The sequence below is a fragment of the Aricia agestis genome, chromosome 22, assembly GCF_905147365.1.
Source record: "Aricia agestis chromosome 22, ilAriAges1.1, whole genome shotgun sequence".
Lineage (NCBI taxonomy): Eukaryota > Metazoa > Arthropoda > Insecta > Lepidoptera > Lycaenidae > Aricia > Aricia agestis.
This window is the reverse complement of record NC_056427.1, coordinates 1,336,004-1,363,527: the sequence shown is the minus strand read 5'-3', so window position 1 is coordinate 1,363,527 and position 27,524 is coordinate 1,336,004. Positions and strand designations below refer to the sequence as shown.

The 27,524-nt window shown below is 39.2% G+C and overlaps 1 protein-coding gene and 1 long non-coding RNA gene across 4 annotated transcripts in view; both read left to right on the top strand.

Moving 5' to 3' along the window:
• LOC121738135 (heterogeneous nuclear ribonucleoprotein L) overlaps positions 1–27,524 on the top strand; it is a 445,663-nt gene that overhangs the window by 237,276 nt on the left and 180,863 nt on the right. The window lies entirely within an intron of this gene.
• LOC121738141 lies at positions 436–18,363 on the top strand. Its single transcript, XR_006037245.1, has 3 exons — positions 436–514; positions 6,302–6,305; positions 18,353–18,363. It is a non-coding gene; the product is annotated as an uncharacterized LOC121738141 (long non-coding RNA).

The following is a 27,524-nucleotide window of genomic DNA, read 5'->3' as shown; positions in this document are numbered from 1 at the left end:
TGATGTATAATGTAAGTGAAATAAAATCCTCGATTTTTTTTTTGTAGATTACCGAATGACTCGGAAAACTTTGTGTCACTTTCCTTCTAATGTCAGCTCAACCAGCTTTTATTTTAAGACTAAAAAAGCGGTTTTTTAGTTTTAGCGAGGCTTAAAGACTAACATTTAAAATTTATTGCTGTTTCATTTTCACTTCTCTTCTCCTTTACTTTCAACTCGCCGTTTTAATCAACAAGTAGTTGGTTTTTAGATATCAATTTTCGTCGTACTTTTTCTGCTGTCGGTACAAATAAATTGTCGAACTCAGTTCGCCCCGGGCCGAGTTCCGTACCGTACGTAATATATCCTGTAATAGAACTTATTCAACCTATCCGAAGGCTCACTTACATCTTCGTTTTCAAATATTTCACGAGCGAAAATAGATTCGGATTGTAGCACCTCCATCGTGAGTATCGCAGACGCAATAGATTTTCAATTGTTATGCGGCAGCCGGCTCCCGCTTGGGGGTTGATGGGTTAATGCAACGTAGCTATGCGGTTTTGTTTCTTGTTCGATCAGTCCGTTTCCTATCAAAGTATAACTTCCCACTTACATTATACGGTTTACGGTTTAAGACTTTATTTCTCACAAAATAATTTTACAAATTATTATACACGGCGAGAAACACGTGTTACAAAATTAAATTGAGTGATACATTTGGCGAACACTTCCTTAGTATAGACATTTACATTTTTTGTCTTTTACATGTTCTTTTTTTTTTTTTTAATTAAATAATGCAAACGGGTCACCTGATGGAAAGCAACTTCCGTCGCCCATGGACACTCGCAGCATCAGAAGAGCTGCAGGTGCGTTGCAGGGTAGGGAAGGGAATAGTTGAGGGTAGGGAAGGGAATAGTGTAGGGGTTAGGGGATTGGGCCTCCGGTAAACTCACTCGCTCGGCGAAACACAGCGCAAGCGCTGTTTCACGCCGGTTTTCTGTGAGAACGTGGTATTTATCCGGTCGAGCCGGCCCATTCGTGCCGAAGCATGGCTCTCCCACGTATTATACATCATACATACATTTACATTTTTTGTCTTTTACATGTTCTCACAAAACATTACATTTATCATCACTATTTCAAAATTATACATCATACATTCTCTGGAAAACCAACCAACCATTATCCCAATCCAGTAATCCAAACCAGCGTTGGATTGACACTGGAATAAAGTAAACGTCACTAAAATGCACCGAAATGGAATACAATTATAGAATCCATTCCAGTGCAATCCAGTACCTGCTTACATTATTAAGTATCTATCTGGCGCTGGTTGGATTGCTGGATTGTAAAATTGTAAACTCGTTATAAACTAGTATTCTAGTCAATCAATCTGTCAAACCAACGTCAAGACCGTTATTGGTCGACCCTTCAAAAGTCAACTTGAACCGGCATTTGACAGGACACTGTGAAATACGTGCTGTCAAATACCTGTTGCATTGCTGTCGCAAGATACAGAACCACCCTGTTGTTTGTTTAGACGTGTTTCTTGGTGGGGCCCAATCGTGCCGAAGATTGTAATTACATCCAACACTATCAATCTTCGAACAAAGTTAGTGTTAATAACGGCGTTCCTTGGATGGCGGTTTCCAACTTGGCGGTTTCTAACTTGGCGGTTTCTAACTTGGCGGTTTCTAACTTGGCGGTTTGGCGCAACTTGGCGGCTCCAATCTGAATAGTTGATCTTGATTGGTTAGTTATCAGATTAAACGGTGAAGGGTGTTGAAACGCTCTTGCAAGCCACACGGTATCTAAGACTGATGACGGTGTGTACTTACTAAGAAAGGAAATCGTGAGGGAACCGTACATTATGCTGTGATAATAAGTTTTTTTTTTAAATATAAAAAGGGGGCAAACGAGCAAACGGGTCACCTGATGGAAAGGAACTTCCGTCGCCCATTGACACTTGCAGCATCAGAAGAGCTGCAGGTGCGTTGCCGGCCTTTTAAGTGGGAATAGGGTAATAGGGAAAGGTAGGGAAGGGAAGGGAATAGGGTAGGGAAGGGAATAAGGTAGGGGATTTGGCCTCCGGTAAACTCACTCGGCGAAACACAGCCCAAGCGCTGTTTCACGCCGGTTTTCTGTGAGAACGTGGTTTTTCTCCGGTCGAGCCGGCCCATTCGTGCCGAAGCATGGCTCTCTCACCTGTAACTTATATTGTCCTTTTCGTTAATGAAATAAATATATGTACAAACACTACATATTACGAGAAAGTCTGCATTTTAACTTTCCACACGAAAACCACTTAACCGATTTGGATGTAATTTCGTTTTGAGATATTTTGAGTCCTGGAAATGAGATAATATTTTTAATTTAAGTAATCCAAAATAGTATTTTATTATAGCATGACTTTCATCGCATTAAGTTAATGTTAAGAAAATGTGGACTATGAAATTTTCTATACTCCCTCACATGTTGGCTAATGTCAACAAAAAGTCCGATCGATCATGCCACTTCCGATATAGTCTTCATCGTAATACTAGACTTGGCTTAAATCTAGATATGAGATGATAGGTTTTAAGCTTAAAACCTAAGTCTGGCTTAGTGGCTAGTTCTTATGAGTTTCAAATATATGAAGATGTTTTTAAGATGGCGGTGCAGTAGAGTGACTGTAAAGGTACGCGCATATTGTGAAGGGTCGCAAGGAACGGGGCTCCATTTTTCTTATCGAATTTCCTGGCTTAGTGACAAGTTCTTGTGTGTTTCATATTTTATGTAAATATGTTTTTAAGATGGCGGTGCCATCATAATATTGTGTCGCGGCGCAGCGTGTTTTATTAAGGTACCGTTCCGTTCAACGCGGAAAGCTACCACGACCGATAAAAATTAAAATAAAATGCCACTTTATGACCTAGGCTATACGTTTCATTTTTTACCGACATTGGTCTAGCGACCCATGCCGCCGCTGCTTTAGTAGCGTAAAGCAAAATGAAATCTCTAGCCTAGGTCATAAAGTGGCATTTTATTTGAATTTTTGTCGGTCGCTGTCGCTTGCGGCAAAGATTGAAAAGCCACCTTAAGAATCTAACGAGTAAAAGTTTTTCAAGTTTCAAAGCGATAACTGAAAGGAATATTTGGCAAAATCTTAGCAACTACATCTAAGTCCTATATGATAAGTTTTAAAGTACATAAAGGTACTTTAAGTTTCACAGGTAGCGAAAATCTTTGAAAGATTTTTCATATTATGTGAGACTTTGTCGAAGAAAGTAATAAAATGGACTTTCTGGGGTAGTTGTAAAACATTTTGTGTGTGTGTGTGTGTGTGTGTGTGTGTGTGTGTGTGTGTGTGTGTGTGTGTGTGTGCGTGCGTGTGTGTGTGTGTGTGTGTGCGTGCGTGTGTGCGTGTGTGTTAATCATCAACCGTCGCTTAGTGGTGGCTGTTGCAGCCATTCTCAAAGTGTTCGCGGTGTCCTGGGGCTTCGCAAAGTCCTTGTTGGTTTTTTTTTATGAAATAAGGGGGCAAACGAGCAAACGGGTCACCTGATGGAAAGCGATTACCATCGCCCATGGACACTCGCAACATCAGAAAACTGCGGCATTTCTAGGGGGTTGGGGGATTGGGCCTCCGGTTAACTCACTCACTCGGCGGAACAAAGCGCAAGCGCTGTTTCACGCCGGTTTTCTGCGAGCCCGTGGTATTTCTCCGGTCGAGCCGGCCCATTCGTGCCGAAGCATGGCTCTCCCATGGTTTAAAGGTTTAAAGGTTAACGCTGTACGATTTAATGTCGCAATTTGAAATCTGCTGGCCTTCTAGTCGTTATGAAACGATAAACTTTTGCGGGTAGATGCAAAAGATCAAGTTTGGCGGTAGTTGTGAATCGCATACAATAACTCGGTCCTGTAGAGTTCGTTTGCGGAGCTAAATGGGGATAGATAGTCACACAGGGTTGTCACTTAATAGTTAATTGAAAACTTATTATAACATTTAAGTGAACATTACTTTAATTAAAATATTTATTTACATATTTTAATATTGCGTTCACGACCAGCTTTTCCTTTTTAAAAGGCCCATTGCCCTTTTAAATTCTCTCTTTTTCAATAATTATCGTTCACTGTGCTTTTTGAGGTTATTTAGTTGCAAATTTGTATTTAATGTTGCATTATTTTTCTCAGTTATTACTAGATATTTAATGGTCCTTAAGTTTGAGCGGCCTAGCTGGATTTTTAGTTGTTTTCTAAACCACAAAAAGTGTAACAAGATATCAAACACATTTTTTAAAGATTTAGTCTATATCGTAATTTTGACCATAACTACCTTACAGGTAAAACTTTAAACTTAAACTAGGTATACAAGTATGATTTCATCTACTATACAAATATCTTTCAGCCGTGCCAAGAGAATATTTGTTTTTTTTTTTTTTTTTTTATGAAATAAGGGGGCAAACGAGCAAACGGGTCACTCGCAGCATCAGAAGAGCTGCAGGTGTGTTGCCGGCCTTTTAAGAGGGAATAGGGTAATAGGGGAAGGTGGGGATGGAAAGGGAACGGAATAAGGGAGGGTAGGGAAGGGAATAGGGTAGGGGATTGGGCCTCCGGTTGACTCACTCACTCGGCGAAACACAGCGCAAGCGCTGTTTCACGCCGGTTTTCTGTGAGGACGTGGTATTTCTCCGGTCGAGCCGGCCCATTCATGCCGAAGCATGGCTCTCCCACGTCTATGTCATTGAAAATTCCAATGTGCCAACCCTATTTCGTTGCAAACTTTAAACAATACCCATATGGAAGTTTCTCCAAGATGGCCGCCCGGGAGTTTTCGCATTACCCGCGCTATTGACTCCCGGATAGTACCCGGATAGTCCCGGATAGATTTTTAATATCCGGATGTCCGGATAACTTGGGGAATTGGGGACGTGATTGGATGAAGTGGGTAACTAAAGTTTTATAACTTATGAGCCAATACACATTTTTGCCTTCTAAATTGTAATGTAAACAAACCTTATAACTTAACTAGGTGCTTCATAATGTGGCTAATCTAGCTGTACATAGTATTCACATTTTTAAGCTATTTCATGCTCTGGCCACACTAACGTCAAACGCCGTTAATTACGAGTATCGCGTTAAAACTAAAACATGTTATAGCATTATCGCCTTTAATTAGTGGCATGTAAAGGCGATAATGCTATAACATGTTTTAGAATTAACGCGATAATTAACGGCGTTTCTCGTTAGTGTGGCCCGAACATTAGTCAATAAATTCCGTAGGTACTTAACTAAAAAACCTCACACACCCCACTTCGTGCGGCGGTGCAAGACTTCGGCACGGTGTTTGTGTGCGTGCGCCTAGACGTATGCGAACTTTAATTGCATGAGTTGATAAAAAATGCTATGCAATTAAAGCTTTACCGCGGCAATCCGCGAGTGCCACATTTATTTTTTTATTTAAAATTGTTTTCTTGGTCTTAATGGAGGCTCCATTTATGCAAAAACGAACATTTTCAAATTATTAGTTACCCACTTTGTCCACTCATGTCTTAAATTGCTTAATGCGAGTTCTGTACAGAGATTTTCCGAAGATGAAGTTGGGAATGCAGTGTTTTTGAAGTTTATTTGAAAATAGAATTTTCCGTGACTTCGCCCGTGTTAAGCTAATTTATTTCCGTTTTCAGATTTTGAAGAATAAACTTCTTTTTGACGTGGGAGAGCCATGCTTCGGCACGAATGGGCCGGCTCGACCGGAGAAATACCACGTCCTCACAGAAAAAAAAGGCGTGAAACAGCGCTTGCGCTGTGTTTCACCGAGTGAGTGAGTTTACCGGAGGCCCAATCCCCTACCCTTTTCCCTTCCCTACCCTCCCCTATTTCCTTCCTCACCCTCCCCTGTAATTCCCTTCCCTACCCTCCCCTGTTACCCCTTAAAAGGCCGGCAACGCACCTGCAGCTCTTCTGATGCTGCGAGTGTCCATGGGCGACGGAAGTTGCTTTCCATCAGGTGACCCGTTTGCTCGTTTGCCCCCTTATTTCATTAAAAAAAATATATATAAGCAACTTTTTCTATGGCAGCAACTTAAAAAAAATGTGTCAGTTGCTTGATAATTTCGTTTTCAGCGCTTTAAAATAAGAAAATTGCTGTCTAAAAGAGTTTCTTATGTTTAGGGGTGTAATCATTCTGCAAAGTGTCAAAATGGAAGAAAAAATACGTTAAATAATGGAATTAAGTATGCTATTGGAAAAATTCATACAAATTTTCAAAAATAAGAATGAATTTTTAATCTTAAAGGGCCCATTCACGGCAGTCCGCCGCGCAGTCCGCCGGCTTATGCAGGATAGTGAATGGTGTCGCAAACCTGCATGGCGGCCAGCCTGCGACACCATTCACAATCCTGCACAAGCCGGCGGACTGCAATGCAGGATAGTGAATGGGCCACTTTAAACTACTACAATATTTTATCCTTTCTAGATTTTTTAAGAATAACGAAAAACATATAATTATAAGTTACGATTGTTATATTATACGTTAGTATACGTAATGCCAGCCATATTCACAACCAGATGTCGCCCGCAACTCCGTTGCGCCAAAATTCGTTTATCGCGCGGAAACCGTACATTTTTCCGGGATAAGAACTATCCTTTTTCCTGTATCTCCATGTCAAATTTCAACAAAATCGGTTCAGCGATTTCAGCGTGAAGGGTTAAGAGACAGACAGACAGAAACACATTCGCATTTATAATAAACGAGCTTTTGCCCGCGGCTTCGCTCGCGTTAAGATGTATTATTATATACAAACTTTCATCCCCTATTTTAACTCCTTGGAGGTGGAATTGATCAAAATCCTTTCTTAGCGTATGCCTACGTCATAACATCTACCTGCATGACAAATTTCAACCCGATCGGTCCAGTGGTTTGGGCTGTGCGTTGATAAATCATCATGTCAGTGATGTCAGTCAGTCACCTTTGAGTTTTATATATATAGATAAATAAATAAATAAATTCTTTATTGTGAGCTACTAAGGCCCAAATTGTTAGTAACAAATGTCTCAAAAATTAGGTAAGTGTGTAGTATTTTATTAGTTTTGAGTAACATTTATTTTCTAACTAGAACCCTTAAATGGTTTTCTAGTATCGGCGAGTCGTATTTTTCAGCCAGTACCTTTAGAATACCATTGGTACTCGATCGCAGTTATAATATTAGTATGGATATCACACAGTGGTATTATACAAAGAGCTTGTGGCGGTACCCACAATTCGCCTAACATTTCTGCATCGCGCTATCGAAGTTTTCTGAGCGCGTCAGTATATATACGACAGCTGAGATGTATCACGTGGGCTCCGGCCTGACCGAGCATAACACCTCGCTCGGTCGGAAGATCTTCCTTTGTGGCAGCCACGCATATCCCACATTGGTGACCCTCGACAGAACACGCCTCCTTCATCATCATCACTCCCCGCCCCTCCGCACCGCGCCAGCCAGCATCGCCTCATCGGGTACATCGTCCACTAGCCGCAATGTACCGCGGCCTGGGCGACTCCGCATCGGCATCACCGGGCTTTCTCACTACACCGACCGATCAGCAAGCAGAGCACATCTCTCCTGGTCAGCACGTAGCATCGGCCCCGCACGGCAGCTTATCCGACTCACTGGATCCCGTGCAGCAGCTTACTAGTTCCGACTCACTGGGACTCACTGCAACAGTTTCGACTCACTGGAACTCACTGGCATTGGCGACTCAAGCGACAAGACTTCAAGATTCGACCTCCGGTCTTCGGGGGGGAGTGATGTGGCGGTACCCACAATTCGCCTAACATTTCTGCATCGCGCTATCGAAGTTTTCTGAGCGCGTCAGTATATATACGACAGCTGAGATGTATCACGTGGGCTCCGGCCTGACCGAGCATAACACCTCGCTCGGTCGGAAGATCTTCCTTTGTGGCAGCCACGCATATCCCACAAGCTTATACAAAGTTCAGTTTGTAAATATCACAGACGCAGAGTAAACAGTAAACAGATGGACGACTGCAAACACTACTGTTCGTCGCCTAGTTCCGATGTTAAGTTGAAGTTTTGCCGCAAAATTGTTGTTAGACGTGTGTGTAATAAATAATTTACACGTTTTAAGTTGATAAGTAGTAACTAAATTCTAATTATTATCGAGTTTAGTAATTACTAAATTTTAACTTGCTACTTGCTACTAAATTTTGTGTTTACATGCAATTACCAATTAGTAACTTAAAATTAAGTTAAAATTTAGTTAACTACTTATCAACTGAATACGTGTAAACTAGCCATAAAGGTACTGCCGCACTTAGCGACGAATGTCAGTTGATCAAATGTAATTAAATGAAGATTTTGACATAAGCGCTATACGTTATCTGTCAAACTCTTCATTAAATTGAAGTTTGATCATCATATGATGCCAATTGATGCTGTCTGGATCACGCCAAGCGGCAAAATAGTTTCCTTATAATGCCTAAATTTCGGATCCTAAATTCAGGTACCTGATGTAGATTCAAAATCCTGAACTTAGACGCAACATCAATGTTGCCTTTACATTGTCTCCAGACATTGTCGCGGTCACAAGTCTTTCTCAATCATGTCATATGACAAACAAAGACAGGTTTGTTAAATATTTTATTATTAAATGGTCTAACCGTGAAGTTCATTTTAGCACACCTCAAGTTGTGGTCATCTTAGGCATAATATCACAAGATTGTTTGCTCCGGTCTCTCTGACCGCTACTCTCGAGGGAGCAGTAAGTGCACTAACTAGATAATTAATTACGTTAGCTGTGCGGCCTGATGATGATGGACCCTCTATGATGATGTCAGCTGAAAGAAATATGAGGATGCAGCTATGATGACATGCACAGACAGACAGATAACAAGGGGTAAAATGGATGCTATGATGCCACGGACAGCTAGCACGGTAAAGTTTAAATTATGTTTATCCCCTCTTTTTTTGTCGGAGGTAAAAACATATATGTGTGGCACTCGGGGAATGCCGCGGTAAAGCTATTGATTAGCAATAGCTATTATCTACGCGTACGATTAGTCGCACGCACGCAAACACCGTGCCGAAGTCTGTAGAACTGAAACGACGTTAGTCCATGTGTTAAGTTTATTTTCGTTACGGAATTTCTTGATTCGGTCGCTTCGGTCTTGATTTATGTTCACAAAATATTTTTAGTTGACTTAGGGCCTGTTTCACTCACGTATAGGCTATCCACCACTTAACTTGATAGATAGAGTATGGAGCATCTGTCAAATAAGTTGTGGATAGCCTATCCGGAACCTTATGAGGAAGTGGCGAAACAGGCCCTTAACCTTACATTGTTGTCTACTATGTTAGGTATAACGTAGTTTGTGTACCCCGGTCTCTCTGACCACTACTCTCTGACCGTCGAGGGAGATGTAGGAGCACTAACTAGATAATTAATTACGTTGCTGTGTCCGATACACCCCCAGGGGGCGGGCGGTGCAGCTCAAAGTTGTGTTTGATTTTTTAAGAACAGTTTTGATAAATTTAACCTAAATATGTAAAAATATTTATATACCTATTGCATAGTTTTTATCGCGGGTTATGAATGCGGCGACCGAATCGTGAAAATTCCGTAACGAAAAAACCTAATACCCCCACTCAGGCGGATGGTGCGGCGTTGCCGTGCATCGTCTAACGTCCTGTCAGTTCGGTAGACTTCGCCACGGTGTTTGTGTACGTACGACTAGACGTATGCGAATTATAATTGCGTAAGTTGATAGAAATTCCTATACAATAGCTCCATTTTAAACTCATAATATTATGACTTTTCCTGTTCCTTAAATTTATCTCGTTCATTAAATTTCATCTAGGTACATCTGTTTACCTGTTTAAGGTGACGTCGCGTTAAAGTAAAAAACCGTGTTGGATACGTTTTAGATTGCTTGTTTTCTATGAGAGGCCGAAAACAAGCAATGGAACAGCAAAAAATGGAAAGGGGGTAAGCGACAAAATGGTTTCTTTCGTGTAATTTAAAAACCATAATACATTTCATATAAGCTATGGGCGAATTAAAGTGTATGCTTGAACCAATCTATGTACAAATTTTGGAATCTTTAATCACTCTCCTCTTTTGGCAAAATAGGAATCCCTTTTTTTACTGAGGTTGACCAATCGTGTTATGCTATGGGTAATTCAAAGACAAAGACATGATGAATACTGACAATGAACTTTAATTTCTTAGCTTTAGTCATTGCTGAGAAAAATCGATATCGCAACATCCAAATTATCAAGGCGTCGCCTTAAGCGTGAAGAGTAGGCAAACAGACAGACACGGAGACATGAGCTGGGAAAGATGATGATGATGTAGGTAATTTGTATTTAATAACCCGTGATCGGCGGTCGTTGGAGGATTCTCACGCGAGCGCCCCGTGCCGGTCTGTGATACCGCCGAGTATCGATTGGCACAGAAGGGTTAGTTCAGATTTATACTGGCAGTGCGTTTAGTATACAGATAGTACTGAATGCAATATTTCTTCTGACGTGTCACAAAATTGTGAACTGCGGAAGGAAAGAGGGGAGGCCTTTGTCCTGCATTTGGATAATGTACTCGTAGACTATTAATAATAGTAATAACTAATAAGTTTCTTCTGAATCAAAAGCTTATGATGATGGTGTTTTTCGCCAAGCACTCAATGGTCCAGTGGTTTAGACTTTAGAGAATGGCTCACTCAGATGTCGTGGATTCGTAACATTTTGTTTCCAAGTTTAGTTCGGAGGTCAGACTTGAATGCAGGCTGATTATTTTTATTTGACAAGATAATTCATGCCTCGGAAGAGCATGTCAAAAGTTCTGCGCCTGATCTCTCGCCAGTCGTGTCGGTCATCCGTCCACTGGGTTCTGAGAGTAAAAGGGGTTTAACGGGGTTGGCCCACCAAACATTCCCACCGCTGTATCTCCTGTGTCGCCCGGATCGACAGCGGTATCCAACCACGAAAACCCTTTGATATGATCTCAGGGAACCTCGGGCTCCCTGAGATCTAAAGCTCAGATGCTAAAGTTGTCTTGAGACTTAATCAGAAGAAGATAGAGTAGGAAGTATTCTTTCTTTTTTTTTCTTTTCTTTTCTCTCCCCATAAAAAGCGGGAGACAGCACAAAGTTGCAATGACTGATCGCTCCTGTATAGCTCCTGTAAGCCTAATTTTAATGAAACCGTCCACCGTCACGGAAACCGGTGTTTATAATATCCGATGCCAAGTTTTCACCCTATTAACCCGCCATATGTTTAAATGTTTATATCCTTAACCCTTTACCCGCGGGTCCGGTGAACCGGGGTCTTTACGACCGCACTTGTGATTATCGCGCCGAAGTTGTATCGTTACCGTTTTAGGGTTATGTGTGTTAGCGCGATTATTGTTTTGTGCGAGTTTTATTAGTTTCGGTATAGGGATTTTTGGGGTTTTAGGGCTAGGTCACACTGCAAAGCCATCATAATATTAATACGCGAACGAAAAACTTTGTAACCGTAAAAAGAAAAATGGGGAAACGTAGGTGCATGAAATTTTGCACAGTTATAGTTTATATGGTGAAGGAGTGCATCGAGCTAATATTATTTTGATCAACAAATAAAACATTACACACATACATGAGAAATGACAGATTCTTGAGTGACAAGTCTATACATACGAATTATACTCTTTTATTTGTGGTTGAAGTCTGTTGACAACAAGTTGACAAATTGAAATTGGGTTATAGTTTTTTTTTTTATTGAATCTAAGATACTATTAGACAATGCTTACACGGCCAGTCTGAGATCAGCTGAGTCCCAGAGACAAGAGTTGAAAAAAAAATATAAATTTAATATTTTTAACTAAATATAGGTAGTAGTCCTAATGTCGTTGGAACTAAGGTCGAATTGCAACCATTGAGTGATCTCTAGTTATATATAAATGAGCCATATAAATTTGGAACGGTCAGCCAGAATTTGTAGCGAGTCTGTCAATTCAATGTGCGTCTTCTTGTTTCAAATTTCAGCAAAGTAGTTTAAAGGGTTTGGCCCTGAAAAGGTAAAAGACGGACAGACACACTTTAGCATTTATAATATTAATATCGCTGAATGAAAGATATTTTACCGTGTTTTTCAGTTCGATATACAATGATTTAATAAAAAAAAACATAACATTCGTTTAAAAACAGCATCAAAAATTGTATTTTTTAACTAGCGATTCAGTTTCACAATTTTGTGTTTAAATGCATGACAGTCTGAATGGATTACGGATCAACTTTGGATGGATTAATTTTTTTTATCCGCTTTTAGGGTTCCGTACTTACAAGGTAAAAACGGGACCATATTATTAAGACTCCGCTGTCTAAAATTTAGTTAGTAGTGTTATTATTTTTAGCAATATTCCGCGAAATAAACCTCAACCTGTAAGTAAATGAGTGAGTGTACGCATAGGCATGCGTACAGCACCTCCCTCCTCCCACACTGCCTATGCGTACACTCGCATGCAAGAACTTGCAAACACCACCACCACACAAACAATAATGTTGGCAAATCCGTGTAAGGCCCCTCACCACCGTGCAGGTTGAAAACCTCGACGCGCGTTTCTTCTTCGCTGTCTGTCCGTATGTCCGTCTGTCTGACCGTCCATCTGTCTGTCTTCAGGCTGTAACTCAAAAACCACTGTAGCTAGTCTTCTGAAATTTCCACTCAATTTCTGATACCGCTATAAAAACAAACACTAAAATCAAAATTAATTAAATATTCAAGTGGCCGGGTTCCCATATAATTTTTGCTATGTTTGCTTTATAATGGCACGAACCCCTCGTGAGCGAGTCCTATTCGCACTTGGCTGATATTTTATTTGTTTTTCATTCGACCGTTGAAAGCGAGAGAAAAATGAATCCATTTTTTATGCACGTGCAACAACGAAATTTTATTTATTTAATGCCCTCGACGTTAAATATTTAAGGATGAAGCACTTGTTACTCTTTTGTGCGCGGGTTCTGAAATTCTTATCATTGATGCAGCTTTGTTCTCTAGCCCAGCCTTTCACAAAATAGGCGATATCGCCCCTTCTGGGCGCTGAATGTCTAAAGGGGGGCTGAATGTCTGGTGTGGGACCCAGAAAAAAAATGAGGGCGTTTGTAATTTAATGTCATCTGGATGCATTTTACATTTAAATCACGGGGGGCGCGGATATATTATTTTTTTCTCAAAGTGGGCAGTGGACAAAATAAGTTTGGGAACCCCTGCTCTAGCCAGTCACTGGATCACTGGATCTAATTCGACTCTATGGTTCAGTGATAGTGGGTTCAATTCCCGCGCTGGGAAGTTAGGACAGTGCAGATTACCTGAGAGTCTGATAAGATGATTCGTCCTGGAAATGCAGATACCTGAGAATCTGACAAGATGATCTGTACTGTAAAGTGTAGTGACTACCGTTTCAAATTACAAATTATTTGAATGTGAACCCCTATGATAAAGCGCGATCTGATTGGTAAATAAAAAACAAATAAATTTGAAAACAAATAAAAGAGCCTCTGGCTACAAATTCAATATTTTTAATTTTAAGTTTCTGTACATTTTGAATACGGTGCGAGTTCCTTGGAATATTACGTCGTTGCACTGAACTAAACCAATTTGTCCAAAATGTTAAATTGAATAAATCACTGCGTAAGAATTTTAGTTAGTGGTTTTTGTGGAATATTCACTTATAATACCACAAGAGCTTCAAAATTATCGGATATTTCCCGATAGGTTCGTTGCAAACAAATGAAGGAGTCAAGTTTTTCAGGTTAAAAAATCACGAGCGCGAAGCGCGAGTGATTTTTCCTGAAAAACTTGACGACTTTATTTGTTTGCAGGGAACCTTGAGGGAAATGCCAGATAATTTTGAAGCTCGTGTGGTATTCGGGGGATTATTTTTCCGTCCCAAATGTCGGCCAATATAATTGCACCATGAGACAATTGAATTCAACCTGTCAGTTTGACGTGTTTGTCTTTTATATATAGCAACTACCAGAGAAAATTTTCAAAAAATTATCAGTATAATACCATGTAGGTTGTACCACGTGACGTCGAATGGTGCAATTCTATTGGTCGATATTTGGGTCGGAAAAATAATCATTGTAATTATTGTAATATTTTTAATGCGAACCAATTTCTATAAAATGGCTTAGGCCTTAGAGCGCGGGTTTTGGCTAGGGGGTTGTGGACTTGATTCTCGCGTTGAAAAATGAATATTCCAAGATCGGGTTGGACAATGCCGGCTGATCACCTGATTGTGTAACAAGAAAGATGTCGGCATGTAATAAGTCTGTCCTGCACCTGCGGGGCTAAAATGGTCGCTTTGAAGAATCATGATAATATGATTCATAATATGATTCATTGTTCTAAAATCGCAAAATGCAACTCTGCTTGCAATTCATTTCTGTATTTTTGTACTGATTTGACATTTGGCAGTTTGACAGTTTTGATAATTCATTTGCTGAATTGATTGAGAGGAATTGCTAAATGTGACCATTTTAGCCCCGCAGATCTTTCGCCAGTCGTGTCTGATCATCCGTTCCACTGGGTTCCAAAAATAAAGGAAGACAAAGTGTACTTGTGTACTGCGCAAGTGCGCACACACTTGGGCACTATAAAATAGTGTTATTGGGCAATATAAATTTTGCGTTATCTGGCCTGGATTCAATGAACGGGCCAACGTCACCGAAATTGGTGTTTTTTTTTTAATGAAATAAGGGGGCAAACGAGCAAACGCGTCACCTGATGAAAAGCAACTTCCGTCGCCCATGAACACTCGCAGCATCAGAAGAGGCAGACACTGCAGGTGCGTTGCCGGTCTTTTAAGAGAGAATAGGGTAACAGGGGAGGGTAGGGATGGGAAGGGAAGGGAATAGGGTAGGGTAGGGAAGGGAATAGGGTAGGGGATTGGGCCTCCGGAAAACTCACTCACTCGGCGAAACACAGCGCAAGCGCTGTTTCACGCCGGTTTTCTGTGGGAACGTGGTATTTCTCCGGTCGAGCTGGCCCATTCGTGCCGAAGCATGGCTCTCCCACTTTTAGTGTAGAAGATATTATGTAACTGACGACTGATGACGAACTTTGTTTATCGCGTAGGAACCGTGCATTTTCCGGAATAAAAAGTATTCTATGTCCTTTTCAATTATCTCCATATTCTCCATTAGGATTCAAAGTATCTCCATACCAAACAGCGGTTTGGGCGTGAAGAGCTAACAGGCAGACAGACACTTTCGCATTTGTAATATTAGTATGGACGTAATACGTAGAAGCATCGCTAATGCAATGTGGTCTCATACACTTGAAATTAGCTGTGTGCATTTAGTTTGAGATTTTCCGAGTTGAATATTTCAGCGTGAGCCCGCCAAAGCCAACCGCGACCGAAATACCGGACTTATTTCGTCAAGTGGTTGCATATTAGCAGTCGCTACAAAGTTAAAGCATTGAGCAGATGCTATGTAGTGCATATGTGCAGAGGCGTAGGCGTAGCTAGGTGTGGGCAGGGTTGCCATCCGTCCGGATTTCCCCGGATTTGTCCTAGTTTGAAGTCCGGGGTGCGTCCGGCTGGTTTTTTGAAAAGCGTCCGAGTGAAATCCAAACACTTTTGATGAGAGATATTTGACGTTTAAGTCATGCAGCAATAAACGAATGATAAAAACTCGCCAAGCATACACACGGTTTCTTGCACGGACTTGAGTTAGTCAGATTTTTACAAATTCTTGTTGGAAAAGCAAAAATTGGCAAGACGTTATCTATATATATATAAAACTCAAAGGTGACTGACTGACATGGTGATCTATCAACGCACAGCCTAAACCACTGGACCGATCGGGCTCAAATTTGGCATGCAGGTAGATATTATGACGTAGGCAACCGCTAAAAAAGGATTTTGATCAATTCCACCTCCAAGGGGTTCAAATAGCGGATGAAAGTTTGTATATAATAATACTTCTTAACGCGAGCGAAGCCGCGGGCAAAAGCTCGTCGTAAATATTGTTTAAGAGGTGTCCGGGGAAATAACCACATTTCGGCCAAATGTCCGGGAATTTTGTCGTGCCTGACCGGCGAAGGGAATTTGGGTGATGGCAACCCTGGGTGTGGGTATAGGGCTAAGTGAGAGATGTGGATTGTGGAAGTAGTGTTGGTAGATGTGAAGACATTGAATGAAATCTGGGTATGAAAAGATTTGTAGATTAGCTAAATGTTTTTTTTTTTTTTTTTAATTTTGGTTGGCATTGGGAATATTAACAGGTTGCATTGTGAAGGCCGGCAGATGCAAAGACATTGTGACAGCATTAGCAGGCATATATTGTAGCCGCTCAGTAGAAAGAGAGGGGGATATTGCTTCCTCTTCTACGCCGTGACCACGGTCTACTCTCCCTCCGTCTTATGAATTTTCGATCACGTCGCGTGTCCTGACTATACGCCGTGACCACGGTCTACTCTCCCTTCGTCTTATGAATTTTCGATCACGTCGCGTGTCCTGACTATATAGTTTAACATATTTTTACCCAAAAAAGTGCTCAACACCGCTATAAGTTTTCAATTTAGGAACATTATTTATTTTATTAAAGTTACCATAATATTTATACTAATAACCGGTCACCCCAATTACAATAATTAACTATATCTAAGCACTATCTAACCTAAAATAAATTACAACATATTAATATTATATTAATACTGCTCTGTAATCTGTTCTCCAAGAAAAGAATTAGACCTAAGTAATTCTTTTCCTGTACATTTAGCTACATCGTATCTAACTTGGAAAATTCGCCCCTTGCCTTCCTCCAACCGGAATACGCCCCTGCACCGTATTATTGCCACATCCATGACCGCGGCAAAAAGACTCGCCCCCTTTTGATGCTTTTGCCTTTTTGCTCCCCCCTCCCCCCTTCAATCCCCGGAACTCCTTTGAGTGATATTAAACGGATAGGAAAATTAGGTGGTGGGTTTTTTTGTGATGCGGTATAATGGTATTTGGTGCATGGGTTTTGCATTTTGAATGAAAGAAGTCTGGCAACGACCGGCACAGCGGTCGAAGTGGGATGAGTTAGGTTTTATTCGTTACGAAAATTATTGATTTGGTCGCCGCACTCCCGCGTTAAAAGCTATGTAATAAACTTTATATTTTACACAATCCCACTCATCTTGATACTTTTATATTTAACGTGAACCGTCTTTAGACATTTTTATCAAACTGAAAACTTTCTGGGGTCACTTTTTTAGGTTCGTTAGAACCAATTTCTCGGTGAAAATGAACGTCTACTTTTGTGCCTCATTATCGGATCCATGTTAGCCTGCAGGCTGTGGAAAGGGGTGAAAATGGGGGCGAAATGGGGGAAAAGATAGATAGAGGTGTACAAGATGTTATGAGAGTTGTTTTGGTGAATGAGAGTAGAGAGATAAAGATATAGAACAGAGAGGTTTGTGATGTCAGTGTTTTATTTTGAAAAAAAAAACCTCAATAAATAACATTTAATTTAGTTGAATCTTGTTAAACATACCAATTACCATTAAAATCTTTGTGTAAAATATAGGGAATTCCATCTTATGAAGTTGTTCTGTATGTGTGTGGGACGTGTATGTGTTTGGGATGTGTATGCATGCGTTTTGTTATGTGTATGTGTTTGGGACTCCATGACATAAAAACTTCTATATTTATTTTGATCAAGTACGACAGAAATGTCAGGCTATATTAAACTTGGTTTTGACGTTTGGACCACAATATTCTAACAATTCAAAGACAACTCAACTAAACAGATAGGATTCTATCGTTTTCTGTTAAAACTCAACAGAAAGGAGACAGACACATAAAAAGAAGGAGATAGCAATGCTCCTCTAGTGATATTGCAGGAGCATCTGATATGGTCTGTAATGAATTTTTATTAGTTTCATTATTGGATCTCGCTCGGTGCAAAGTTGGTTTATTTTTAGAAAATTTCTTTGTTTTCTTTGCAATTACCTTATACAGGGTGAAACAAAACTAAGTGATAATACTTTAGGGTGTGTAAATATCTTGTAGCACGCATTGTTTGTTAGTTAGTTGTACAAAATTGAAAAAAAGTTGGTCTTTCGGCGCTGCTACTTTCACAGTGAACTCTACAAAGAACACATACACACCCTAAAGTATTATCACTTAGTTTTTTTACACCCTGTATAGTGTATATATAGTGCTTGTACCCATACAAAATTGAAAAAAAAGTTTTTTCAGCAGTGCTACTTTCACAGTGAACTCACTACAAGGAACACATACACATCCTTAGTATAATCACTTAGTTTTTTTAAATAAATAAATAAATAAAATAAAATATCTTTTTATTCAAAATGTGTATCATGATACACTTTTTGAAAGTCGAACGAAGAACGAGAACTACGTTGCCTACCACCTCTTGTTACACCTTGTAATATAGTGCTTGTTTGTTGTATTTGAGAACGTAGTCAAACTTTGGGGAGCGGAAAATGCCTTTTTAAAAACTATTAAAATTTATTAATTGTTTAAACTTAATGTTAATTACAACTATGACACGTCTGAGCAGAGTTAGATGCTACCAACGAATGCCCAAAGACCTCCTAGCTTCCTCTAACGATCCCTGTAGCGGTAGGACGGCGACCAGCGGAAATGCGAAAGTATGGACAAACTGTGGAAATAAACCTAAGGTGCCGTTCCGATCTTTTTTCGTTCCGAAAAATTCAATTAAAATGCCACTTTATGACACACTATAGTATATGTCATAATGTAGGATATTATTTGAATTTTTAGAACTATAGTCTGTCTTAAAGTGGCTTTTTAATTGAATTATTCGGAACTAAAAAAGATCGGAACGGCACCTTAAGCTTATCTCCACAGTTTGTGACTATAGTCTGTCATAAAGTGGCATTTTAATTGAATTTTTCGGAACGAAAAAAGTTCGGAACGGCACCTTAGGTTTATTTCCACAGTTTGTCCATACTTTCGCATTTCCGCTGGTCGCCGTGCTACCGCTACAGGTAATAGATACCTATTGGATCCTTAAAGTGCTTACGTTTCATTACTACATACATACACTAAGTTATAATTCTAAATTGTGGGTGGCCAGAGCCCAACATGACTACGTACCTTAGATACTAAATCTATGTTAATATTATAAATGCGAACGTGTGTCTGTCTGGTATCCCTTCACGCCCAAATCGCTAAACCGATTTTGGTTTTTGGTATACTTGGTGTGCCGGAAAAGGACATTGGATACGCGCGATTTGTCATCATAAAAACAATTCTTTGGATTTGTCATTATAATAACTGTATTTTCAAAAGATGGAACCGACTTGAAAATTGTACGTAGAGAATTAAAACTCCCTATCTCCAAAACTACTTAACCGATTTTGATGAAACTTGCACTATTCCCTACGTTGAACAATACCTAGTACAACAAAAAAAAGAATTGCTGAAATCGGAATGGTAGTTCCAGAGATATGCGAACACAAACATAAAAACATGCATGGATACAAACATACGTATACACTTTTGCTCAGACGCTGATATAGACTAACATATACGAAAATTGGTCAGTTCTGGAAATATTACATACATACGCGTCGAATTGATAACCTCCTTGTTTTGAAGTCGGTTAAAAACTATCCTAACTATGTCCTATTCTGTCTCTCAAAGGATCTACGTACCAAAGAATATCACCTAAATTGATTCAGCCATTTAAGCGCGAAGAGACGCACGATTTTCTTTATAATATTAGCAAGGATATCCGGTTCCGTTCAACCGGATGTACATAACAGTGGCAATAAAAACGCGAATAGCACTCGGAAGTACCGAAGTGAAGTTGTCGAAGTTGACGAGTGATTGGGATGGACCAACTTCGGCTAACTTCGGTAGGGTTGTCGATTGAAGTTTTGTTGGTGAAGGTATACATATTTTAAGCTATAACATAGCTTTGATCGCCAGCTTTGAGCGCGACGACTGAATCGAGAAATACCGTAACGAAAATAAACATAACACCCCCCACTCTGACTGGTCGGTGCGACGTTGCCGTGCATTGTCTAACGTCGTTTCAGTTCGGCGGACTTCGGCACGGTGTTTGTGTGCGTGCGACTAGACGTAAGCGATTAAAATTGCATAAGTTAATAAAAATGCTATGCAATAGCATTACCGCGGCAGTCCCCGCGTGCCACATTTTTTTTTTGCCCGCAACGTTGTTGCGTAAAAGTTATTTTTTAGCGCGAAAACTCTACATTTGTATCGTCGAGGATGAAAATTGGCCTTTACTGGGTCTCGAAGCATTTAGATGTGCTGTGCAGACTTAGGTATCACCTGATTGTCTGACAAGATGATCCATGCGTCGGATGGGCGTATAAAAAGTCCTGCGTCTGATCCCTCACCAGTCGTGTCGGTCGTTTGGGATGTCCCTGTGGGATAAGAGAGCGTGCTCGTGTGCACTGCGCACACACTAAGGCAATATAATTTACGCTTACGAAGCTGGCCTGCTTCATATTGAACCGGTTAAAAACTCGCTACCGGCAGCCCTGAACTCGATGTATTTCGAATGGGTGACTCGAGTCATAGCGGCCCGCGCGGAAGTTTTCACAAAGTATCAAACATTTTCAATCGCGGTAGCTTTTTATTGCGTTATAGCCATAGATCATCGAAATATTATGGTGCTTTCGAAATGTCACTTTCATACATTTGCCGTTTCGATTTTGGTCTCGTTTGAGCATTAATATTGTAGAAATGACAACGAATTAGAGTCCCTCAGAGCATGTACTATCAAAGAAGATGATTCCTAGTGAGATGGCGGACCTATTTATTAGTAACTAGCGGTCCCGGTGAATTTCGTGTCACTTTAAAACCTTCCCTGGACTTCTACGAATATTTTAAGACTAAAATTAGCCCAATCCGTTCAGCCGTTTTCGAGTTTTAGCGTTACTAACACAATTAAAAATCCATTTATATATATATATATATATATATATATATATATATATATATATATATATATATATATATATATATATATATATATATATATATATATAGATTTGCTGGCGTTACGCGGTCGCTTATATTGAATTGATGTAGGTCTGTCAACTACATAGTCCGAATCAATTTCCTCGGGTATATATTGTGTATATAAGTTTTGACGTGTTTGTCTGTCTTTGTGAGTCTATCTGTGGTATCGTAGCATCCAAACGGGTATAGACCTATTTCGATCTAGTTTTTTTTGCTTCAGAGCAGACATTATCGAGAGCGTTTAGTTATATTTGGAACACAATTAGTCTACTAGCTGCTGGAACATTTGAGGTTGATCTAGTTAACGTTTTTTCATTTCCTAAAATAAGGTGTCTTTAACTTTCGAGTTGTGTATGGGGGCTCTATCCATTCTCTATATCTATGGCAATACTTGTGGCGCGTTCGTCTGAGTTTGATACTTGCCTTTATTGCGTTTTCGTTAGTTTTAATGTAGTTTTTTGGAGGAGCCTTTTTCGATAGAAGTTTAGAGTTTTCAATCCTTGTGAGAGCTTTATAGCTTGAAGTTATAAAACTACGCACACTGTGTCACAGTTTTTTTTTTTTTTTTTTATTATAAAATTGGGGCCGTCTATGGACTGTTCGTCCATATCCTTTTTTTGTTATTTTATTACACATTGTGTCACAGATTTATCCATCTGTGTTTACTACCGTGCACATTTTGTTTGGTGACATTTTATTTTCTTAAGTTATCGGAACATTTTTTGACATTTTTAAGAGGCAAAATTGTATAATACCCACATAAGTTAATATACCTAGCGGAATAGAGAAACAAAGGCTTGAGCAAGAGAGATGTCACTATCAGTAACACTGCGTGGTAAAAAGAGGCGTGTGATACATGACAGCAGCACTCTTTTTTTTTTTAATGTCCAGTCGGCACGTGCCGCACGTTGACAATTTAATCTCATAGAAATCATGTTCAATCATGCTTGTGTAAGTGTATACGTACACATATTTCACACAGATGAAAAGCAATTTTGGTTTCGTTTGACAGCTCGAGATTGTTGCTCTATTCCGCTAGGTATATTAACTTTATGATAATACCTATTGCGACATCGAAAATATTTGAATGAATGTAGGTGAGTTTATAGTTTATACTTACTATAGATAGTTATCTAGTTAAGTCTATGTTACTACTCGATTTCGTAGATCATGATGATGATGATGATGTCCGATAGAAAATACCAAAATACATCACGGTAAGTCCCACAAAAATTCCGTCAAAACTAAAAACAAATTGTAATCATCACCTAATTATTGTCACTCCTACTAAAAGGATGCCGTAAGCGGGTATCCTAATGATGATGATATTGATGATGATGATGATGAAGACGGTAGATGCACCAGGAGCAGTTTCCGCCAGCTGATAAGTCGTGTCGTAATGGATTGCAAAAAATTAGCGCATAACGCGCGATCGCACGCGAGCGGCGCGGTGTCGGTCACAGGCGGCAGCGATAGGCGATAGCGGTAGCGGAATAATAGTTTTGCCCGCAACTTTGTTGTGCTGAAATTTTTGTATGTGTACATTTTTGTTCGGTATTATAATATAATTTTTTTAAAACATTTTCTCCTCTTGGCGGGATTCGAGCCAGCGACCTCTGGCTTTCGTCATGAGGTTTAAACTGTAATATTTTTGAGGGGGGCCTGGTGACCCCTTAACACAGGGCAACCTAGTTAGGGCACCAGTCTCCTGCGACAATTTGTATTCTACGTCTTGATAATTGTACTACTTTCTTTTGTATTTTGGGAGAAGTTAATAAAGATTTTGATTTTTTTTGAGGTCGTCATACTTTGACTTTGGGATGGGCATGGTACAAGTTGGTTTGTGCGAATTCGTGCAACAAAGTTTGCAGTGACAGTCGGAGAAAATAGAAGGAGTTTGCATAATGTTGCCAAGTAGCTCTAAAATAGCAGCCCTATAAAATGTGGCTTATGTTTGAATCAAGACAATCGAAAGACTATTGTTTGCTTAAATTAGGATTTTTGTATATTTAAATATTTTTGGGTAAAAAATCTGTTTTAATACATCTGAGACTTTTCACTATGATAAAATAATAATCTAGCTAAATAACATCCAAAACGTTTTAAAACCAAATAAATATATACTTACCTAGTTTTAAGACTTTAATCGCTGCATCTTATAAACTAAGCCACACCCGATCGCGGTTTTTCCTCACTATATGCAACAACTTTCACTGATTATTCCCTTATTAGATATCGTATCGCAATACCATCTCTATTACCGGGCGATAAGGCTCATAATGTATCGGTCGAAGATGCGATTAGATGTGCACAACGTGATTTGAATCTTATGGCCTAAAAATAAGGCTGGTATTGCCTTGAACAAGGAAGCGTTTTGTTGTATAATTAACAATAATTGTTTTCGTTAATTGGACATTCTTTATCGTATTACACGGCGGCCATACTGATGGATAACGTTAAAATGATGGATGGCGTTAGTTCGGCCATTTGTTAAATTATTTTATGGAGCAGATGCCCCTTGAAATAATTTAACATCTTTACGTTAGACAATATAGGCAATACCAATATTTTAAATTCGTTTATCGCGCGGGAACCGTACATTTTTCAGGATAAAAAATAGCCTTTGTCCTTTCCCGGGTCTCAAAATGTCCTGCGTGGTTTGGGCGTGAAGAAGTAAGAGACAGACAGACAGACCAAAAATTTGAAATACATATTAGTATGGATTCATACAAGTTTAAAAGTGTAGTTTAACGTTTTTAGGGTTCCGTTCCCTAACGGCGAAAACGACCCGGACCCTATTACTAAGATTTCGATGTCTGTCCGTCTGTCTGTCTCCAGGCAACTCAATCGTCATTCGCATATTATGAATATACGAATGACGTAGTTAGAGGATGCATGATATTTTAACCCCGATTTTTTATGGTTTATGGTTTATTTACTTAAACAAAACAAATTTACATTACAAAATAACATATTTGATTTTTTATTAATTTACTCATTTTCATCTTTTTTGTTACAGGTAAGTATCAACTTATCTAAATCGCGTCGTCTGAAATTCCAGCAGTGGACTGTGGAATATGCCAGCTTGTAAGTAAAAAAATATATTTACAACCGGAACATAGAACCTCCTCCTTTTTAGGGTTCCGTAGTCAACAAGGAACCCTTATAGTTTCGGTCTGTCCGTACGTCTGACCGTCTGTCTGTCCGCGGTTTTGCTCAGAGACTATAGGACCTACAAAGCTGTAATTCGGCATGTTTGCAGATATTAATGATGCCGACAAAATGGTATAGGTTAGGTTTAAAGATTCTTTATTTCTCAAAAGATTAAAAAATCGCTTACGAGAAATACATTTTGTGACTTACAACTAATTAACAATTTAAATGTGCAGCGAGTTCATTTAAATTACAACACAAAGATTACACATAATAAGACTGATAGAAGACTACCCACATTTTTTTGTTTTACCAAATATAATATAATAGATATTCAGTATAGCAACATTACAATAAATAATAACATTATGTTACTTGTTAGAATGAAAAGGTAAGATTTAAAATATTTTCTTTTGACAATATTTACATTTCATAATGCTTATTTTAATACATGTTTTATTATATTACAGTAATGTGTGAGTTTTTTAACATCATAAGAAGTGCGTGTCTGTGTCTCATATTATTGTCAGTGAGTACGTACGTATGTGTGTATGTGGTGTGTGTGTGTGTGTTTGTTTAGAAATAAAAAATTAGTTATTTAGACCCTATTAAATGATTAATTAACAAAGACTTAAAGTTTTTTAAACTTTTACAGTCTTTGATATTTTGTGGCAGTGAATTATATAATTTAGCGCCTTCAAAAAGTATAGTTCGCTTTCCAAGATCAGATTTAACGCTTTCAACATATAAGTTATTTGCTCTTCTAAGATTACGCTTGTTAATATCTATATTTCTTTTAAATGCTATTTGTGATCGAGTATTATTATTTAATATTTTATAAATAAAAATATAAAGTCTTAATTTTTTTTTTATGGTACCTCCCCTACACATCGAGTGGGGATGATTTTTTCGCGTCCTTTTAAGAGGGAATAGGGTAATAGGGGAGGGTAGGGAAGGGAAGGGAATAGGGGAAGATAGGGAAGGGAACTGGGCCTCCGGTAAACTTACTCGGCGGAACACAGCGCAAGCGCTGTTTCACGCCGGTTTTCTGTGAGAACGTGGTATTTCTCCTCATCCTCATCCTCGAAACTCGAAACTCCGGTCGAGCCGGCCCATTCGTGCCGAAGTATGACTCTCCCACGTATAAAACTTGGCCTGTTTTTAATTTGATGTTGATTAAAAACTAATAAAATGGTTGCAGCACTGGCTTGATACAGCTGATCAGTAAGGGCAGGTTCATAATGGATGTAGTTTTTGATGATCGACAATTTTTGTTTTTCACTTTTAAACATTCGTTGATTTCTTTTATAAAAAAATGCTTATAAAATCTAAACTCTATAATTAACGTTTCCATAATTAGATATGGATTTTGTAGATTCGTCGTTTTAATATACAGCGTCGCGCCTTGCGCTTTTGCTTATATTTTGTCTCAAATAAAAAGAAATGTCTCAAATTAAACCATAAAGTTAATATACCTAGCGGAATAGAGAAACAAAGGCCTGAGCAAGAGAGATGTCACTATCAGTAACACTGCGTGGTAAAAAGAGACATGTGATAGCAGCAGCACTCTTTTTTTGACGTCAAGTCGGCACGTCCCGCACGTTGACAATTTGAGAATTCATGTTCAATCATGCTTGTGTAAGTGTATACGTACACATATTTTTACACACAGATGAAAACCAATTTCGGTTTCGTTTGACAGCTCGAGATTGTTGCTCTATTCAGCTAGGTATATTAACTTTATGAATTCAACGAACATTTGTGATTAAAATTTGTAAATTTTCGAGTTTCATACACCTTATTTACTTACAAAAGTTTCGACAAAGTAACGGGAACACTTTGACGATCGGAAATCGATCGTATAATTTTTAACAAGCGAACTTTTGGTGTTTGTATCGACTGTCGATTCTTTGTTGTTACTCTTTGATGATTTTATGATCAAAATGACCTGATTGATGAGTTTTGTAGTGAAAACTTCTTTGGTGAGGCACTTTTTGAGATGAGTATAAATTTTTGATTCGTGACATGATCGATGAATCGTAAGACAGTGGGAGAGTGGACCGCCGGCGTGGGGCAGAAGAGGAAGTCATATCTATCTCGCTCTCTATTAATGTTGCGCGGGAACTTTACATTTTGCCACGATAAGAACTTCCCGTCAATCAAAGTGTCTCCATACCTATCTAAATCGGTTCAGCCCTTTCAGAGTGAGTGTCTAAACACACAAGGCCGAAAAAACGCGGCCGTAGTTCGGCATGGTTACGCCAGCAATGTATTTTAAATTACCGATGACACACCATGTCGAAATTACGCCGCGTTATATTATTGTATGCGTAGCGCATTGCAAGCGTAATCATGCGCAACTTCGGCCGCGTTTTTTCGGTCTAGTGTGTTTAGACACTTATAGACAGACAGACAGACACACTTTCGTTTTTATACTGTTAGTAAGGTTCTGCAAGTTACAACTACAATATTACATACAGCCCTAGCCCGGCTAACTCGAGCGTAACCCTAAAGCGCTAGTGGTTTTTTTGCGCTACTTTTTTTTTGCGTCAGCCTCGTCCCGAGAGCGACTGAAAAAGTTAAGCACAGCGACATTTAAAACCGTCCCACACGTATAGAAGACGAATAGTGTTGTTTAATGTGACTCTAGAGATCGTTGGTAGTCGGAATTTGTGGTTAGGTTTTTGGAGAGACAGTGCTTGTGTTGTCCTAAATATCTTCTATCTTCTTCGTCTTATATATAAAAATGGATTTTCAAATGTGTTAGTTGCGCTAAAACTCGAAAACTGCTGAACGGATTGGGCTAATTTTAGTCTTAAAATATTCGTAGGAGTCCAGGGAAGGTTTTAAAGTGACACGAAGTTCACCGGGACAGCTAGTTAAATATTAAAGTAAACATATTATAATTAAGGACTTTGAGAAAAATTCAAGTACCTACCTATTGCCATTATTGATATAGAGCAAAAACGGCCAAATAAATCACGTTAGTTGTATAAGAGCCCCCCTTAAACATTTATTTTATTTTTAGTATTTGTTATTATAGCGGTAACAAATATATACAATCTGTGAAAATTTCAGAATTCTAGCTATAGCGGTTCTTGAGTTACAGCCTGGAGACAGACGGACAGACATCGAAGTCTCAGTAATAAATCCCGTTTTTACCATTGGGGTACGGAACTCTAAAACTTGATTTTCAATTGTTGTGTTAATCGTCCTGCTATAACTCGAGAACGACAGAATTGATCTCGCTTAATTTAGTCTAGAAATATTTGTAGAAGTCCAGGGAAGTTTTTTATTCCTTATAAAAAACTTCCCTGGACTTCCGAATCCGGAAAGTGATACGAAGTTCACTGGGTCATCTAGTGATATTATAAAGTTTATTGTGCAGGAAC